Here is a 20703-nt window from a genome sequence, read left to right as displayed (position 1 = left end):
TGGGTACCTCAGTGTCACACAGCACTTATTCTCCACACTTTGACTACATGTGACTTTCTGAGTTAACCTCTAGCCATTGCACAAGGAAACTTATCTGATGAGGTTTGGGAGCTACACAAAGTTATAGGTATAGAGATGTAAATTTAGGAGGCAGCTGGATATTGCATCAATTTAGCAAAATAGCAGTAACATATTTATTTATCCCTGGGGCCTATGTTCCCCAACCATGGGTTCTTGGCCGGATTTTTAGTGCTAGACATGTGTTCACTCCTATAGAGTGGACTTAAAAAAATCTTTTCTCATACTACATCTTAACCACAGCTTCCCCTCCTTTCTCTCCCCCAAGTCTCTCCTCACCACCCTTTCTCTCCTCTCCTCCTCCCAGGGATATCAAACAAACATGGCATAACAAGCTACAGCAAGACCAGGCACATAGCATCACATCAAGGCTGGACACAACCACCCAGTAGAAGGAAAAGGATCCCATAAATAAGCAAAGGAGTCAGAGACAGACCCTGCTCCCTCTGTTAGGATTCCCACAAGAACACCAAGCTCATCAGCCACAGCAAACATGTAGAGGACCTAGGTCAGACTCCTAAAGGCTCCCTGATCTCTGCAAGTCTCTGTGAGTCCTAGTCAGTCGATTCTTTGGTCATGCTCTTGTGATGTGTCCCTGGCCCCTCTGGTTCTTCAGATCCTTCCTCCCTCTCCTCCACAGGACTCCCCAATCTCTAACTTATGTTTGGCTCTGGGACTCTGCATCTGCTGCCATCAGTTGCTGGATGAAGTCTCTCTGGTATCTTTGATGGCAATTCCGCTAGCTCCAATACCAGAACACTCTGCAGGCAGGATAAACTGTAGGTTGAAGTTTTGTGGCTGGGTTGATGTCACAATCCCTCTACTTGTGGCCTTGCCTAGTTATAGAAGATGGATGGTTGAGGCACCATGTCCCCCATTACTAGGAGTCTTTGCTAGGGTTATAGAGTGGGATTTAAATCCAATCAGAAAGCAGTTGGTTGCTCCCATAACATTTGTGCCACTATTACATCAATGGGCATATCTTGTTGAGCCAGAGCTCTCAGCTGGGTAAGACCATTGATGACTTTTTTCACTAGCCTACATCAGTTTCTGGTCCTGTGAAAGCTCTCCATCTTCCTGGTCAACATTAATTTGTTTTTTCTGTCCTGTGACCAATGTATGTAGTTTCTTCAAAAACAGGGTCTTATCATCAAGTCTCTGTGGGCAACCAGGAACAATGGCAATAATGTATATTATTTTGTGGTTCTTCAGGACACTTCTGACCAACAACTCATGTGAAAGTTATGCTACAGTTGATACTAGGCTTTTTATTTGTCAAGCCATGACTTTTGGAAGAAGCATTATCTCCTATGTAGGATAAGACCAACTAAACTCATTTATATGAATAAATATCCCCAAATTCCTATACACACATACACACACACACTGCACATATATGCATATATGTTTAGGAATCTTGTGACATAGTAGGTTTCCACACGGCTTTTCCAAACATCTTTAGTGCCCATTCTTTCTCTACCCTATCATTCCTCTCTGCCCTTAAACCTGTCTCCCAGGTATTCTCTTTTCTCTCTCTCTCCTATTTACTTATAAATAATAAAGCATAAGCTGGGATAGAAACAGGAGTGGTACTACATCTGCTCTCAATGAATGGCAGTCCATAAGGAAGACAGACAGGGAAATTTTTATGAAGCAGTGTAAGAGACACAAAAACAGTACCGTGTGGGTACTTCTCTAGCTTCTTAGTGTTATTCAAGCACTCCCAGGAGAAAGCTAGTTTATAGCACTGGATCTGTTTGGTCTGCTCTCCTTTTTCTGCCCTGAACTCACAGGAAAACATCATTTCTCACATGAACCCCTTTTTCTTTTTCTTTCAAATTCTCTGCTGTCTCATCTTTAAATTCTTAGTTTATATTCAAAACCCTACACCTTGCATTTGCACAGTTTGGGGGAAATTATGTAACTTATTCTGAACATATTTGAACTACCACTTAACTTACCAGTAGGTTGCATGTCTTAGATGATAGTTTTTCAACTCTATAACCTTCTATAAAGTAGTGCAAACATCCTGTCTTGTTAGGTTACCAACAAATACAAGATTGTCCAAGTGTGGCCTACAGAGCTCCACACGTCAGCCTCCCATAGATAACATTGCATGGATGAATTATAGTCATTGTTCAAGAAAAAGCCTGATTATATTAAAGCCAGACAACACCTGCTACTTCAAAGCATTTCCCTGCTTCTTGATTATTACATTGTGTGTGTGTGTGTGTGTGTGTGTGTGTGTGTGTGTGTGTGTGAATTAGAATGGGGAAGAGGTGGGGCATGAGATGCTTAGGTCTAATGACTGCAAATGTCTAACATCCATTAAAGCAGAACTCAAACCACACCTATTTGGGCTATCAGAAAAGAGGCCCAGGTTCCAACCAGCTAGGGGAAGCAAGGAGAGTCTGAGGATTAGTCTGAGTTTGGGTTCTTATACTGAGAAGAGCAGCTAAAGATCAACAACGTGCCATTGGACATAAAACCACAAAAATGTCTAGACTCCCTAGGACTCACTGTAAACCATATGAAACATTATTTTCAATATGGGATAGATATTTTATCCAATAATTAAATAGATGTTAATTTTGTAAATATAAACCTTCCGATCTTTTTACTACTGAGACGGTATTGCTAGAGCCCTGTCTTCGTTAGATTTCTATTGCTGTAATAAGATACCATGACTAAAGCAACTTAGAGGAGAAGCAGTTTATCTGGGCTTATGGTTTCAGAGGGCTAGAAACCGTGGCCATATGGTGAGGGACATGCATGGCACCTGAACAGTAGCTGAGAGTTTATATCTTGAGATACAAGAAAAAGTCAGAAAGAGCTAACTGGGAATGGCTTGGGCTTTTGAAACCTCAGACCTCACTCCTAGTGACACACCTCCTCCAATAATGTCACACCTCCTGATCCTTCCCAAACAGTTCCACCAACCAGAGGCCAAGTTCATGAGGAAGCCATTGGCAGATATAAAATACACTGTGAAGGTCAACATCTTGAGCATCTTTGAGGATCATACGTATTCGAACCATCGCTAGTCCATACTCAAGTGTCCAGGGTTTCCCCCTCACTCCCCTTTACTCTATAAGGAATGCTTTAATCAAAATATTTGCAACACTCCTCTGCGTCCAAAACCACAGGTCAACGTGGCAGTCTCATGTTTTCACACACCATCCTCACCCTCTGGGTGAACATGGAGAAGACTCAAGGGAGAGCAGTTGCCTAAATGCTACACTAAGCCTTTGTTTTTGATTCTTTGTCATTTATCATGGCTGAAAATGATTTTAAAAGTTCCAGTCCATTTAAAAAGACGACCAACAGTATGGGCTACCATACTAAACTGGAAGCCAAAGTGCTCTGATTGACATTTTTATTCTTTAATTAGCCTCGGCTACCTCCACTTTCTATAATAAAATATGTGATGACCATGTTTTTTTCAACTTCTACTACAAAAAAAAAAGGAAAGGAGAGAGAGAGAGAGAGGGAGAGAAAGAGAGAGAGAGAGAGAGAGTGTTTTTCCACTATAAAGTCAGACTAGATACTAGATAACTGGTATTCTATAGTCAGAAGATTATCTTCTGGCAAAGAACAGTTCTTGATAAGTATAATACACTCTGCTGAGAGCCATCTCCTCTTCCTGTTAATGGGGAGGAACAATTCAAACAATGGAAATGTTTACTAGGGCAAGAAGAGCTGCATTCCTCCCTGGCAGACTGAAACGAAACAGAAACACTGTACCCGTTTTATTATTCTCAGAAAGGAAGGCAACTGTTCTGTCCTGGCAAGGCCTTGACCTGGGAGCCCCCTGTGTAATAGCTTTGGGGGGAAATCCACAAGCGATTCAAGATTATTGGTTTCTCTTTTAAGAGCTATCTTATAGAAAAGGTTTTTGAGAAGGTAACTTTCTAGTGAATAGGCTAATTGACCTCATTCTTATTAAATCTCTCTTGTCTTTTAAGTGGCTGCATCTAGGCAAGCACGTTTCTCCCCATAAACCCATTAACTTGGTTGTTATTTTTAGAGGAACTAGTTAATGAGTATTATCCTACAGTTATGCAAAGCCACAATCTGACTCTCTTGGGTTCTTTCTTTGTTAGTATGTTTAATCTATTCTTTTCAGAAGGCAAAGAGCCACTATCAAAGCGAATGAAAGCCACCACGACAGCCAGAGCTATACAGAGAAACCCTGTCTCAAAAAAAAAAAAAGCAAGTGAAAGCGATATCACAGCTGGGATCTGTGTCGGTGCTGTCCCACTCATATGGACAAACTCACTGAGTTCTCCCAAAGAGAACTGGCTCATGTATGCTGTCAGTAAGTTAGTTGCAATAAATGGGTTTAATGAACTGGAGTTCATGAGGAAGCCATTGGCAGATATAAAATACACTGTGAAGGTCAACATCTTGACCATCTCTAAGTCTTCTGATTTGCACTGAATGCTTTTTTCCTCTCTATAAATTCCTAAACTGGAGCTTGAACCCACAGTGTATACCTTTTAGGTTATTTGAGGTAATGAGGTTGGAGCCCCAGTAGTGGGACTAGTACCCTCAGAGGAGGCTGAGACAACAGGGCTTTCTCTCCTACACCAGAGTACCAGAAAAAAAGCAGTCATACAAGGCAAAATGAGAAAGTTCCCAGAACCCAACCATATTGGCACCTTGACCTCAGAGACAGAAATTAATGCCTATTGTTTAAAATGGTTAGTATGTTGGCCGCCTGCGCCAACCTTAAAGAAAGGGTTCTTCTGGAAATAGGAGTTAGAAATAGATAGGAAGAGATAGAAGAGAGTGGCCACAGAAATACCTACCCACGCATGGAAGGGTAAAAATTAGACAGCAGACTTTACTGTTTAGCCATCTTGAATTTAATGAATCCCCTTTGTTTCCCCCAACAGGTAAAATACCTGGGGCATAAACCACTCCTCCCAAAATACATCCGTGTGATAGTCCAATCAGGGACTTCCTTGTTACTCTGTGGGGGTGGAGCTTTCAAATGTAACTAGAACCCGGTTGGAGGCATGGCAAATAGCAGGAGATGGGCAGAGAGGTGTGGCTATCAGAGGCAGGTCTCAAACCAGGGGGGTTACATTAGTATGTGGTATTTTGTCAGCGCCCAAGCTGGTGAAACCATCTTTTATTTCTGGAAAAGAATTGCTTTACATGGGGTGGTTTGGGAATCTCTGAAATTTCAATACAAGAAGACAGATTGTCAGCAAATTAGAGTAAGAAGAGATATCAGGACTGAAGAGATGGCTTGATGGGCAAAGTGCTTTCTACACAAGTACTAGGACCTGAGTTCAGACCCCAGGATCCACATAAAAACCAGGTGTGGGGACTGGCGAGATGGCTTGGCAGTTCAGAGCACTAACTGCTTTTCTGGAGGATCCAGCTTCAATTCCCAGGATCCACCTGGTTGCTCACAATCATCTGTAACACCAGTCCCAGAGTATCAATCACTCTCTCTGATCTCCAAAGACACCAGACAGACATGGAGGTAGTGTACAGATATATATGCTGGCTAAACAGCCATCCATATTACATAAATAAATAAGTAAGTAAGTAAATAAACAAATAAATAAATGTTTTCTTTTAAGAGTGTTTGTGTGGCAGTACATATCCTTGGGTATCCATACCCAGGGGCTGGGAGTGTGGAGACAGCATATCCTGGAGGACTCACTAACCAGTCTATGTAATTGAAATGATTACTTGTAGGGTTCAGTAAGAGACTCAAAAACATAAGGTTTGTGATAAAGGAAGATACTCACTGTCAACCTCTGGCCTCCAAGAATACACACATGGGTAAGCACACATGCACACACATGCACACACACATATACATACACAAAGACAGAAAGAGAGAGAGAGGTCAAATGAGTTGATGAGAAACTGCAAAGACACATTTAGGAATCCTGAATAAGTAATGTTCGGTGAGCCTTGGAAATACCATGAGCCAGAAGCAGAGAATTGCCAAGCTACTATATATGAAACCACACTAGATTGACTATAGATGAGATGCCAGTATGGATAGAAACTATAGTAGCTGACTGTAGTGTAGGTCTTCCCAAACTGCCCTTCTCGGATGGAAAGAGGGTAGAAATCGCAGAGCCTCCCATGGTAGGATTCCCACAAAGCTGTGATGATGGGGTTAACACTGGGCTCAGAAGGCAGAGTGCTACACCAAGCAAGAAGTTTCTCAAGGCCATGTACTCTTGCCATGTAAGGCTTTGGACTTGCTGCTATGTGCCATCGCTTGGTTTTCCCTGCCTTCCTCTTTGGAGGTGGGAATAAGGACCTATCCTATGCCTGTCCCACCACTGTACTTTGGGAGTCTAGAACTTGCCTCCTGCCATGGGTTTGCAGTTGGGAATGCTGAGAACAGTTCTTGAGTCTCTTACACACACCTGATGTGGATGACATTGGAATGAGACTGTGGACTCCAAAGATGAAGATACCAGGCCTGACTTCTGCTCTGAGACCCACTAGGCTGACAGATGAGTCTGATCGTGTAGTTCTCTGGGAAAGCAGCTCCACAGTACAGGTCGGCACTGGTGAGGAACATCACAGTGTCCTGCAGAAATGGCTGCCTCGGGAAACTGCCCTTGTACCCTAGGCCTGTGACCAGAGTGGCAGCCCTGATGATCTCCACGTTGCCTTTGAAGTTGCCTTTCTCTTTTCTTGAAGGACAAAATACGTTCACAGTCAAACAGCCCCCCTTCTCCTGCCCCGTGGAGGCCCAGAAGTCCCCTGTCCTTCCTTTACCCTGCCCTGTTTTTTCCTGTTTCCTTTGATATTAGATGGCAGTATTTATTCTAGAACAACAATATTTCTATTCCTGGCTTCTGCTGAGATATCCAATTGAGTATGTAGTTCACAACCAGGAGGATCTCCTGGGCAAATCCCGTCCAACCACACCCTGGATGGTCTTTTCAGGACCATCACAGTTCATGGTTTGGTTTTCCTTAGAAATACCTTCTTCAGTCAATTTCTCTGCTTTCCAGTTTCCTATGAGAAGTCAAGAGGAACCCAGCCATTCCTTCAACTACTGCCTAGAAACCTCCACAGTGAAATATCAGTTTTCTCTGCTAAATATCAGCTTCATTGGTTACAGATTCTGCCTGGTTACAAAACACTAGAAGATGGACATAAGTCGGTGAAATCCTTTGCTTCTCTACCGAGGTCACCATTCATCCAGACTCCAGTAGCCTGTTCCCTGTTTCCACCTGACATCTCACCAGAATAACTAACCACTGCCATCCTTATTTCTACCATTTGCCTGTGGCTAGTGATGTATTTCTGTGATGATGGTGGGTTTCTCTCTAAGATTCATTTTTTTTTCTCCTTTGCATCTTTTTTTTTTTTTTTTTTTTTTTTTTTTTTTTTTTTTTTTTTTTGCCACACCAAAGTCATCCCTGATGTCACTTCTAGTATACAAGTAAGCTTTCCCCGACCTACCCATTAATCCAGTTTCAAAGCCAATTCCATATCTTTAAGTTATTTCTTACAGCAGTTCTCTCGGTACCAAGATGTCTCCTGGTTAATGAGTAGGGATGACCTAACAAAAACACCAAGCAGTTGGCTTAGACAACAGAAATATCTTTCTCATAATTCTGACACCTATGGAGACTAAGATCTGCCTCCAGTGTTAGCAGTGTTAGTTGTCAAACGGTCCTACTTTCTGGCTTGCAGGTAGCCATTCTGCCACCTTGCTGTCATCCTCATAGGGTGAACAATGGGCAAGTAAAACTTCTGGCATCTCTTGTGAGACCCCTGGATATCAGAGCTCTCTCCTTGTGGCTGTATGGAACACTGTTGGCCTCCAGAAGGTCCCATGAGATGGCTCAGATTCCAGATACCATCACAATAATGTTTAGGATTTCACCATATGAACTTCGGGAGGGTTATAAACATTCATCCCATGATATACTTCTTTATACTCACAAATCTAACACTAAAAAAACCCCATGTATTCGTTAAGGTCAGTGTCTATATGTCCAATCAAGGCAGACAGCTAAGCAGAGCGCTACCTCGATACTTCTCCACTAGAGCAGATGAAAAGTGAAAGTGTCGACTAAAACTTCGGAGATGCGCAAAGCCTGGGCTCCAGCCTAGGAAGGGACAGGCAAAGTAGCACAAATTCTGGTTTGCTTTCCTGTCAGCCACACGTGGTAGAAATTGACTTTCCAATCTTCCCCTTCTTGCTTGAGGAACAACATTCTAGCTTCCTCCTTAAGTTTTTTTCTTCTCTCTTGTATTCCAAGAATGATTTTTTCCCAAACTTGGCCATTAATAATGTAGAGTCAGATAGAAAGGAGAAAGATTAGGTAGGTGGGAAGTGTGTGCTTTAAAACACACTTGGAGGGGCTGGAGAGAAGGCTCAGGGTTTAACTCAGCACACTTAGCACATATGATAGTAGAAGCCATGAGATCTTAGGATCCAAAACAAAGGGTTGTTCCATGTCACATTTGCACAAGAAGTAGTGCTGGGCATCAACAGATTTGTATCAGTTTCCTGCCCTAAGTTCCCATGGACAGGCTCTGGCAAAGACTAGAGCAACCAGATGCCTGTGTACACAAGAGGGACTCTGAGCTTAGGAAGATGGGATCTTTAACAGTGGGCAGTAAGTTGTTAATCGTGTTACGTGTGAGACACCCAATGACATGGGTGCTGGCAACTACTGAAATCCTTACAAGACCAGCATCTTTTACTCTTGAGAAATATGTACTGTTGTTGTTATACCAACATCCCCAAAGAGAAAATCCCTAGAGGAAACAATTAGTATAGATTTTACTTACAGGACCTCAGAAGCATGAGCATTGCCACCCAATGAGAGCCATGAAGGTGGGAAGCAGAGGCTTCCGAATGTGGCTACACATCTTCTGCATTTCTGTTGCTCCCTTTCTAGCCATTTTTTTCTTCACATGATCTCCAGAAAATAAGAAAACATCCAAGCGAGGTAGTGAAAATGGTAGGCATGGGGTGTGTGTGTGTGTGTGTGTGTGTGTGTGTGTGTGTGTGTGGTGGGTATGAATAATGTTTTTAAGCCTGCCACACCTAGCTATTCTGAATAATCCCAATAACATTTGCCTTTCTACACTCTTGTACCTTTGTGAACACTCTTATAAACCAGCAGCTTCTAAGTATCAGTTGCCCACAACCATGCAAACACTAAGATCCACAAGCAAGGCATAATTTAAACAGTATCAACAAGACTTGGTGGTCCAGACCTGTGATCCTAGTTACTAGGGACACTGAGGCAGGTGGACAATCATGTAAGCTACAGAGTTCAAGGTCAGTTGAGAAACTTAGCAAGAATTATTCTCAAACAATTTTTTAGTGGAGGCTGCGCATATTGGTCCACTCTTATAATCCCAGCACTCGGGAGGCAGAAGCAGGTGGATCTCTGTGAGTTTGACGCCAATCTGGTCCACAAAGCAAGTCAAGGGCCAACTAGAGCTGCACAGTGAGACTCTGTTTCTTTGTTTTGTTTGTTTGTTTGTTTGTTTTTATTCATTTTTAAAGAGTACTAGCTGAGACTGTAGTCCAGTGGTACAACAAGATGCTCGTGAGCCTGGCTTCAGTTCCCAGAACTACAAAACAAACCATCTCAACATAGGAACCTGGGGTCTTGGAGATGGCCCAGTGGTTACGAGCATGTGTTGTTTTTACAAAGGGCCAGGTGTGATTCCTAGCACTCATGTGGTAGCTCACAGCTGTTCCTAACTCCAATTCCAGGGTATCTGGCAGTTTCTTCCGACTCAGAGGGCACTAGGCATACATGTGGCACACAGAGATACATGCCGCTAAAGCATGCACCCAGGCAAACTAAAAATAAACGTAGTTTTAAAAGAAGAAGCTATACATCCCTGAAATAAGCCAGGCACAGAAAAACATTTACTGTTTGGTGTGGAAGTTAGGATAGTTCAAACTCACAGAGCTTTAACCAGATGATGGTTGCCACAGGCTAGGAAAATGAAGAACTGGAGAGGTTGTGGGCAAAGGGAATAGCATTTCATTTTTACAAGTCCTGGAGATCTACCAGACGGCATGGTATCTGTAGATCACAAGACTGCATCATATTCCAAGGTAGCCATGCGGGCTCATGCCTGTAACCACAGCACTTGGGAGTGGAGAAGGAAAGATCAGGTGTTCAAGATCAAATGCAGCTAAATAGTGAGTTTGAGGCTAGCCTAGACTCCATGAGACACTGTCTGAGGCTATCCTAGACTCCATGAGACCCTGTCTAAAGCTGGTCTAGATTCCATGAGACCCTGTCTGAGGCTGGCTTAAATTCCATAAGACCCTATCTGAGGCTAGCCTAGATTCCATGAGGCCCTGTCTGAAAAGGAGGAGAAAGAGAAACAGGAAGAATAGGATGGGTGAAAGGAGAAGACAGAAGGACAAGGAGGAGGAGGGAGTGTAACTCTGCAGCACACCTTAAAATTGCCAAGAGGGTAAATCCAGGGAAAGAGGCTCTCAATCCCAGCTGACAATTACAGAAGCAGGAAGCGGCTTTAAGAGGAGCCACAGTCACAGAAAGTTCTGTTTCCCCGGGAATAAGAACAAATGTTTAGCTGCTAAAACAAACAAAATAGCAATGCTGTGTCAGACACGGCACCAGAAGCAGGGTGACCAGCCACTGGATTATGGGACTCTAATCTCAACATCAACCTTTGAGAGAAGAACAAGTCCCCAGTGCCTTTCAGAAACCATCCCAAACCAACTGGAAAGTCAAAAAGAATGCTTTGTAAGCCAGGAGAGGAAACTCAGTCTGAAGGGCATTGGTTTACTGGGCAGAAGACTGAAGTAGCCTTGGCAGCCCCGATGCTGGCCACTGAAGACGTGCATGTGTTTATAGAATGGCAAGGGAAGGGAAGCATCTTCGCCCAGGAGACCAAGGACATCCCCACGCTGGATAATTTGAAGGACATGATTAGTCTGCCCAACTTCACAACTAGTCTGTGTCTTAGTCTTAGAGTTTCTCTTGCTGTGATGAAACACCATGGCTAAAATGCAAGTTGAAGAAGAAAAGGTTTATGTGCCTTACACTTCCATATCATTAGTGATCATCAAAGGAAGTCAGCACAGGAATTAAAACAGGGCAGGAACCTGGAGGCAGAAGCTGATGCAGAGGCCATGGTGGGGTGTTGCTTACTAGCTAATCGTGGCTTGCTCAGCCTGCTTTCTTTTAGAACCCAGGACCACCTGATCAGGGACGGCACCACCCACAATGGGCTAGGCCTTTCCCTATCATGCCTTACAGACAATGCCTTACCAGGCTTCCTACAGCATGATTCTATGGAGGAATTTTCTCAATTGAGAAGTAAAGTCATCCTCTCAGATGACCTTATCTTGTGTCAGTTGACTTAAAGCTATGCAGCAGTCTGGGAAGATCTGTCCTCCTAATTTCACACAGCATGGTTACCCATGGGTAATACACAAAAAGATTTACCAATGTCTATACTGTGGTCTGGGCACTAACCAATCAGAACACAATGATGGCTGGACCAACCCCATGGAAGCTAACTGCTAGGGCAGGATACTGCTTCCTATTTGCTAAGCAGAGGAAGGTCTGGCATATACCCAGGCTAGGGCCCACGGCGCAGTTAACAGCTAGAGGAGGAAGTGGCACTCAGGTCAATGGCTTTTCACCAAGAGGCCACTTCAATTCTTAATACGTAACCCAGGGATGCCAATCAGAAGCTGATGCCTCACCTTGTTACACTTCCTTCCAGGCACAGAACTGAGATCTGTCAGCAGTAGAGGAAATGTATGTATGTGCTCTTCTACCTCCCAAAAGTCCCCTCTGCATATCTTTTCACTGTCACCCTGAAGCACAAGCACCATGACAGCACACACACTTGTGTCTCAGAGACCAGAACAGGACCCAGCCCACAGTGAGCTCCCAGATACATGAAAAAATAATTGGTTCTAATTCATCGTCCCCATCTGAAAACCTTTTCTCTATCATGAACGCGTTATCTCATCACTAGAATGCCTTAGAGAATCATTTTGTCATTAAATTGTTACCTTAGAAAGAATTCTCCGTGCTGCTTAAGCAGAAATGAACTAAGTAAGTAACCACACAAAAAGGTTTGTGTACAGCTGCTCAGAGCACTGAGGGGTAGAGCTGACTGGGACTTTTAGCTGTCACTGTGATCTTGTTTTCCAGGTTTCAGACCTAGGTCACTCACTATGGCAGCCTGTAGACATGTGAGATATTGAGTGTTAAAATGGGGTCTGTGCTCAGACATGCTTCAAGAATAAAGCATATAGCCCAGAGAAGGGGTGATAAGAAATCCCTGGCACTCAGCTCCATATTAAGTATCTGGCTCCTTAACCCTCCTTTACTTTGATTTTTCTCATGAGCAAAATGGAAAAAGTGTATCCCAAACCTCAGTAACTTGTCAGGACTGAATGAGTTATTAGATACAAAAGTGTTACAAGGTGATCCTGCACTTGTCCGTACGTACTATACAAGTTCAGTGCCATTGTTCTTGTTCAGCTCTCTTAATCTGAAGACCAGAAGATTTCTCATCATGACAGGTCATCTCCATCCTTGAGACATTTACGCTGATAGGGTAGTTCTAAAATCACAAGTTACTAGTCTGACAAGGGATTCGCTTTTGTCCCTGTGAACCTATTCTGATGTGCTGAGAGTGGTGAGCCTGTACAGCCTTGTGTCCCAGGAGAAATTCAAACACTTAGTGAGCCAGGCAGGAAGAAGGACTTGAGGTTTTGCCACTGGTCACCACAAACAGCAACCTAATCCTGTTTCCTCTGATGCACTGGATGAAGGCAGGAGTCAGCACCACCTTGAATGAGCTTCTGTTGGCACTGGAGAGTTACCATGGAAACTCAGGACCACCTTAATAAAGACTGCTGAATCTCGTCTCCTCAATTTACTGATGAGAACTGGATCTCTTGATTTGCCAAAGATACTACTGCAAATTAGAAGCCGTGCTGGGATTTCTACCAAAGAGTTCTGGCAACTCACCCACAGATCTTAGGTGATACCTAACTCTTGCGGGGATTGGCAGTTAAAGGCACTAAAGAAAAGGCAGTCCATTTAGCAGATGATGCAGAGGTAGAAAAGGAATGTTCAGAAGCTGGGAGAAATACGAGTTATAAATAATAGCTCTAACAGCCCCAGGGACCCTCAGAATATAATCAGCATATTCTGAATTTCCCACTCATAATTTAGGCAGAAAGACCTCAGCTCTGGCCAACATTCTCCCTTCAAAGAAAATGACTTCAAACAAGTTTCACATGCTCCAGATAAAAATCTTGAACCGGAAAAAAATATATACTCTGTCTGGATGATAAAGTTTTAGACATTTTATGGTTGGTATATAGCTATAATTATATTGTCCATGGAATTAACTATTCCAGCAGTAAGTTCAAATTACTTTGTGAATGGTAATTTCACAATATCTTTTGAGATAAGTGTGCAAACATGCGCACACTTGGGTGCACATACAGAATCAGCCTCCCTGGGCTGTACTGTAGTAAAAGCTATTGTCTTTGGTGTCTACTCTCATTTCCAGTGTGCCCTATCACATAAACCAAAGTCTCTTCCTCATTCCTTCTACCTGCTCATCTCCTAATGTAGGCACAAATTAAACTATAAGTGAGGGAGAGGAGAAAGACTTCCTCATTGAATGGCGATCTAAATGTGGTCAGGGAAAGTTTAAGCAGTTTTCTCATGCATGAACTATCTTCAACTCTGAGTCTACACATGCAAGGCAGATGGAGGCCCAGAAAGGAATGAGTCAGCTGGCTTGTAGAAGGAAGAGCATTTGGATGTAAATCTTGCTGCTGGTAGAGTTTCCAGAAGGCTTGTGTTTTGTGATGAAGGCTTTGGGGCTGGAGGTGCAGCCTGGGAGAGAAGGGCTTGGATAAGCCAGATAAGGTTTTAGATTTCCATTGCTGGGCTTACCCTTGTTCTTTAATTCATTCTTTAAAAGCCTGACAAAAGGAAAGAAGCTTATAGATACAGAGAACATTGGATTGAAGAAGAGTTTAAACACAGGACAGTGAAAGTAGAATACAGGATGGCCATTCCTAAAACAAAAAACCCAAATCAAAACTGCATCAAAATGGGGATTGGGGAGATGGCAGTTAAGAACACAGGCTCTGTAGAGGACTAGGGTTTCCATCCCAGCACCCACATGGGAGCTTATAACATCCGTAACTCCAGGTCCAGGGGATCTGATCTCCTTTTTGGCAAGCAAAATACTTTAGTGGATGATCCATAGCTGACGTCACAGCCAAGGCCAAGTGCACACAACTCTGGTACAGAATGGGACTGCCTCCAGCCATTGTATATGAAGTAAGTATGAGCTGTAAATGCACCTTCATGTCAAGACTTGGCTTCTACCCACAAGTTATAGTACCACAGATATGCAAGTAGTTCCAAATCTGGAGGTATTCCCAAAATGTAAAAAAAAAAAATCTGCTCCTAAGCGTTTGGAGAAAAGGGTGATATAGTACCTGTATAGACAAGCATCTCAAAAATGACCTATGTCTTGTATATCTTGAATCTGAGATCTAATTTTGTTTTCCTTTTAAAGTTAACAGCCTGGCGTGACAGCACATGCCTATAATTTTCAAGTCTGAGAACATCCTGGGCTAAGAGTAAAATTAAATTAATTAAAGTGTCAGCAGAAGAGTTAGAAATGGTGGTCCTAAGAGAGCTGAAGAAACTTAGAGCGAGAAACTCATCAGTGTAAATCAGGAAGTAAAAAGACATTCTGACATGGTGGGCAGACGTGGCGATTAGCAATGAGGCAAACACTGATAAAAAGTGGGATGAAGAAATAAGGGATGCATTGGGATTTAAAAACCTGTCTGGGCTTCAATCCTAGCTTGTGGGTCACTGTTTAAATCTCTTTCTGGTTGACTGAATTTTGCAAGCCCCAAAGAGGCTCAAGAAGAGCAAGGTCTACAGGCATCGCTTCAGTGCTTAGATTTTCATTTTTAAAAAATATTTCCATTTCTTATTAAAATTAATATTTTAAAAACATTGGGGATTCAGAAGTTCTTAAAATGGGCGAGTGTCTTAAACACTTAAATGAAAGTTAACAAATTTAACAAATGCCCTAAACGATTTAATAACTATTGACTAATTCAGTGATTTATTAAATGGCATTAATTACATTATATACAGATTGAAAAGTGATCAAGGAATTAAGTGAAATCCATAGTTACTGATTTTTAAGAATTCTAAATGTTAAAGGAAACTAAATAGGTATTAAGGGAAAGTCAGTTTTTAATATTTTTCAATTTTAAATTCAATTAAACCAAGTAGCTATAAGTGTTTCTTTGCTCCTAGGAAACTCTTTCAAACCCTTCAAAACTGTACTTCAGAAAACCAGCAAGTACATGATGATATGGAGGGTGGGCTAATCAGAGGCCCACAGCCAATAGCATTACCCGAATTTCCTGGTTCATGTTAGATGTTGGTTTTTCTGTCTTATAATGTCTTGTGATTTTGAAAGAATCCCTGGATATATTATTGAGTATTGAGAATCTAAGAGGACAGCTGAATGAACAGTATTTTTAGGTACGCTATCAGGCAAGTTGCTATTACAAAAGACCCCAAACTTTCATGGGTTCTGGGCTAATGGGATTAGGTCAGTTCATGGTTATCAGAAACGTGGGCCTCTTCGAGCAGTGCCTTCTCATTTCCTGCCCTACATCCTCATGTAATAACAGCTGCTGTAGCTCTTAGTGCTAGGACCATATCCTTCTGTAGGAGGGAAGAGTCACTTCCTATTAAGGAAGCAACTCAGAAGTTGCCTACATTGATTCCATTGGTCTCCCAGTGCCTGTAACTTAGCTACACTGCTACCTCTAACCTCAAGGAAAGCTTTGAAATGTAGTCTTTACCTAGGCATGCCGAGATGAAAAGCTTAGTATTGAATGAGGAGGAAGCAGTAGATATCTGCATGACATCCGCTCTCCCTAGGCCATGCTCAATGCTAAAAAGAAAGATCACATTCAGAGTGTTCACAGTCATGCATCAAGAAAATGTGATCACTCAGGCAACATGGTGCAAGCAATAAATGCTTCCCTTGGAATATCAGTTTGTCATGCAGCACCAGAGCATAAGAAGTTTTCATTCGTATAAATGGAGAATTAGTCATGAATTTTATGCTTCTTCTATTAACCTGATGTTTTAACTCATCATGCTCTCTCAGTTTTTTTGAGTCAAAAAATCCTTTCATTTATGCAATACTAGAAATGTCAAATGACAACATATTGTTAAACTTTGAAAGTATTTACAGAGTCCAGCCATTATACAAAGCACAGAAGTCTGTTGGTAGTAAAAAGCCCCTTCATCAATAGAAGTTTGAATGTAGCAGAAAGATAGATAGTGAATAGAGCCTACACTAAAATGCTTTTGCTTTTTTAAATTATATGTGGGGAGGGGGGCAGTGGGGTATGTGCATGTGAGTGCAGGTGCCTGTGAAGCCCACTAGAGGGCTGGGAACCAAACTCAAGTCCTTTGAAAAGCATTCTTAACCACTAAGCCATGTCTCCAGCTCCCATTATTTTTAGTGTGTGTGTGTGTGTGTGTGTGTGTGCATGTGTGCGTGTGCATGTGTGTGTGTGTGTGTGTGTGTGTGTGTGTGTGTGTGTGTGTGTGTGTGTGTATATGTGTGTTGTTTTTGCTTTTATAATATAGAAGGTCCTATAATGAATATCCTGGGAGCCTTAACTTGGACTGAAGGGTCAATAGAGACTTCGGAGAGGAAGAGATATTAAGATGTATTCTGAACTATGTGCCCATTAGCCAGACTAGTTAAGAAAGAGGTTTGTGGGTTGATGAATTGGCATCACAGAAGGTTACCACCAGAAGGTTATTCTGGGAGAGGAGAAAGGGTTTAAAAGTCCCACCAGAGGTTCTAAAGCCAAAGCTAAGTTATCCTGGGGACAATGGAGGAGGGGCCATCAGAGGAGAGATAGAAGGTCTCCAGAGATATATGCAGCTCCATGTTCGTGGCCATGGGTAGTAAGGAGACAGAAAGGTCTGTCTCAGGAAAACAGCAATGGCACCTGTGTCTCTAATAGGCTACTCTGACTGGAAGCTATAGACCGAAATGCAGTCTGGGGTGGAAACAACACAGAGAGACAAGCGGGAGGGGAAGGCAGTCTGAGACAGCAGCAAGGGGCACAGCAGAGATTAGCTCCTTGACTAGACCGTGTTGAGATGTTCGCCTTGGGAGACAGAAACAAGACCATGACCAAGATCAGGGCTCTGAAGTCAAGCCATATGAGTTCAAACCCCAGTTTTACCGTGAGCATTGAGCTTGGTCCCAGGGCCTCAGTTTCCTCATCTGTTGAATGGATAGGAATACAACAGTAGCATCTCCAATACACATGAGGAGGAATAGAAGGTCTCATTCATTCATGATGCCTAGCATAATGGCAGCATAAACCTTACTGTCAGTGTTACAGAAAACAATGGATTCTGGTTTGAGTAAGTTATTTAGACTAAAGCAACAGATGACTTAGAAAAAATTCTCAACTACAATTCTAGTTACACATCGAAGTCTTCCACATATAGTCACCAGGGAAAATATCTATGGAAACACAGAAAATACATTTCTAAGGGGTTATTTCTAAGGGGTTGGGTTCAATTAAGCATAAATAAATATGCAAAATGAGCAATTGTAAAAATAGTATACATGTAAAATATCTTCAGTTTTCTGATTGTCCCATCTTCAAGGGCTAGCTCAGGTCATCTGAGACCACAGAAATCTCCAGCTTCAGGCGTGAATTCTTCACATTGCTCAGGAGGGATTTCATACAAACCAGTTTAGAAAAATAGGCCAGATGGTGGTGGCACATGCCTTTAATCCCAGCACTTGGGAGGCAGAGGCAGGCGGATTTCTGAGTTTGAGGCCAGCCTGGTCTACAGAGTGAGTTCCAGGACAGCCAGGGCTACACAGAGAAACCCTGGCTCAAAAAAAAAAAAAAAAAAAAAAAAAAAAAAGAAAGAAAGAAAGAAATATATGTGTTTTATATACATACATACACACATATATACTATATATACATGTGCATATACAGTATATATACTATATGTGTATACTATATACATTATATACACTATGTAGACATATAAACACATAATATATATAGTGCATACACTAGTGTGTATGTATCCATAGTATTACATGTAGTATATATTAATATTATTTACATGTGTGTTTATATATACATCATATACATATACATGTATACAGCAGTGTTTAAGCTCAGCGATGGTGGGGGCTCAGGGCCCAGGGATCAGCATTGTCCTCCATGTAGAGTTCAAGATCTCATATGAAGCTTTTCCTAGACTCCTCCTCTGCCTGGATATGACTCCTCCATAGTTGTCTAGATTCTGAAGAACAGCATGTATTAGAATGTGTACATGTGGTTTCTCCTGTTGTAGAGTCTTCTTTATATGCCAAACTATTCCACAAAGCAACTCTTTCAGGTCCTATGTGATAAGAGCACTTGAAGTAGATCCCAGCAGGCTGATGGCAGGAATACAATAGCCTATTTTCTAATCTAATTCTAGCACAAGAAAGAGCTAATCAAATCAAATCCTATATCAATATCAGAGTGATTTTGCTGTTTTTATATTTGTATTATCTGGTTAGAGAAAACAAAAAAAAAAAAAAAGGAAAGAAAAGAAATTCATCTTGCGCTCTATCTATTCAAAACACCATTTTTGAGTTTGAAGTGCCTGGGCATTTATGTGTCCTTCCTTATGATGCTGTTTGTCTTCCTGAAAGGCTAGTCTCAAGCAAGAGCATGACTTAGAATCAATGCTGTCACAGAAACCAAGAAATTCAGCATGAAGATGGAAACCTCAATAAAGGAGGGGTAGAATCAGGGCTACTCATCTGGGCTTTGATTCTCAGTCACTAGCGGCCGCCTAGCCCTTTGTCGTCTCCTCTCTCCTCCAAATCCTTCCTAGTGTCTAGGTAGTCAGTGTCTAGGCTGTTCTGGGTATGCAGCCCTGCCTGGGCATTCTGAGGGGCACTCTCTCACAACCTGTAAAGATTAGATGATGCTTCTGCTTTATCACCTTTATTTATCTGATTCTGGTTAGTGGTACAATTAATAAGCTTACATTCCCAATTCCATGGGAATTGGGAAACAAATTCAAAAGCCCTGATAAGTGAATTCCTCTAGGCCTTATGCTTGGCAGGCTGCAGGGAGCATTACCCTGGAAGTGTCTGAGTCATATGATGGTGATCAACATGGCAATGCAGAAGAGGCCTTTCAAGTAAATGAATCTTACCTTCTCACTGCATTCACTAAAAATCATACAGAATAAGACAAGTTACACCTACATTTTGAGAAAAGCATGATTCTATGCAAAGAAATAACCAACCAATATTCCATGTTTTCAGAGAGAAGATAGATAGATGATAGGTAGATCTTAATCATTCTAGAATATGCTTCCTTGGCATCACTAATTCATTCTAGGAAAAAAACTATTTAATGTCTATGTGTTATAAAAGCCATTGTAGATTATGAGATTACAACTTTTTGGACATATGTCAAAATGTCAGTACCCATATAAATATGAGTGCTTCAGTGGAACAAATATAAAAACATGTGCATGTGCTTGCCCTTTCTTCTTGGTCATTGCCTGGCAGCTGGACAAATGCAAAAAAAGTCCCATAGATTGCCCATCTCATGTAATTCAGTGGCATTGACCCATAGTCCCAACTTGGGAGGCAGAATCAAGAAGGTCATGAGTTTGAGGAGAGCCTAGATGATTTAGTGAGGTCTCTGTGTTCGAAAACAAAACACAGCAAAGTGTCCCACTCTGATTCCAAGGCCCATTTATCAAGAGAGTGAAGGGCAGAATGCTTCAACTTCAAGACAGTTGATCCCTCGGGCAGATCAATTCCTGGTGCTTCTGGGATGTCTATAGAAATATTGACTTTGGAGTTCCAGTGACCAATACAGGCTGGCCAACTCACAAGATGCAGACTGAGGATTTAAAATAAGCTTGAGCAGGTATTGGGATCACACAGAGGGCTTATTAATATATGGATTGCTGGCTTCAGGCCTCAAGTTGATTCAAAGAGCCACAATGGAGACTGCATGTTGGCACTCCCACCAAAGACCCAGAAGGTGCTGATGCTGGCACTGCAGCCCTGGTGAGTCACAAGTGGAGGACTACTTGCCCGTAGAAAACATGTTCGTAGAACTGGTAAAACTTATGAGGTTACATTTCATCTTACAGGTGAAGGGTGGCTCTAGGTTCAGAGACAATGTCTTACTTGTGGTCCTAAACCAATTCTCGGTCTCTTTTCCTATACACATCATCAACTTAAGTCTTTGGAGCTTAAACAAATGATGATTTATCTCATAGTTCTATACCCCCATGAGACACATAGCAACGTCTCTCAGTCACAACCAGGCTTGCTGTGTAACATTGGCCCTATGTGTTTATAATGGAGCTAAGAAGTTCCTGTTGTTGATGCCTGTTCAACTTTATCTATTTGAAATAAGTTTAGATCCACAAATGCTGCTGTTATATTCAGTGTAGTGGCATACCATATAGATTCATAGCTGAGAAGCCACAGGCTGTACCATACAACCTACCA

The 20703-nt window shown here is 42.1% G+C and overlaps 1 protein-coding gene across 2 annotated transcripts in view; it reads right to left on the bottom strand.

Moving 5' to 3' along the window:
* The window catches only part of Gna14 (G protein subunit alpha 14), a 159553-nt gene that overhangs the window by 122053 nt on the left and 16797 nt on the right, over positions 1–20703 (bottom strand). The gene's annotated exons all lie outside the window — the stretch shown is intronic.

The sequence above is a fragment of the Mastomys coucha genome, unplaced genomic scaffold (genome assembly GCF_008632895.1).
Source record: "Mastomys coucha isolate ucsf_1 unplaced genomic scaffold, UCSF_Mcou_1 pScaffold21, whole genome shotgun sequence".
In the NCBI taxonomy this organism is placed as follows: Eukaryota; Metazoa; Chordata; class Mammalia; order Rodentia; family Muridae; genus Mastomys; species Mastomys coucha.
This window is presented reverse-complemented; position numbering and strand designations above follow the sequence as displayed.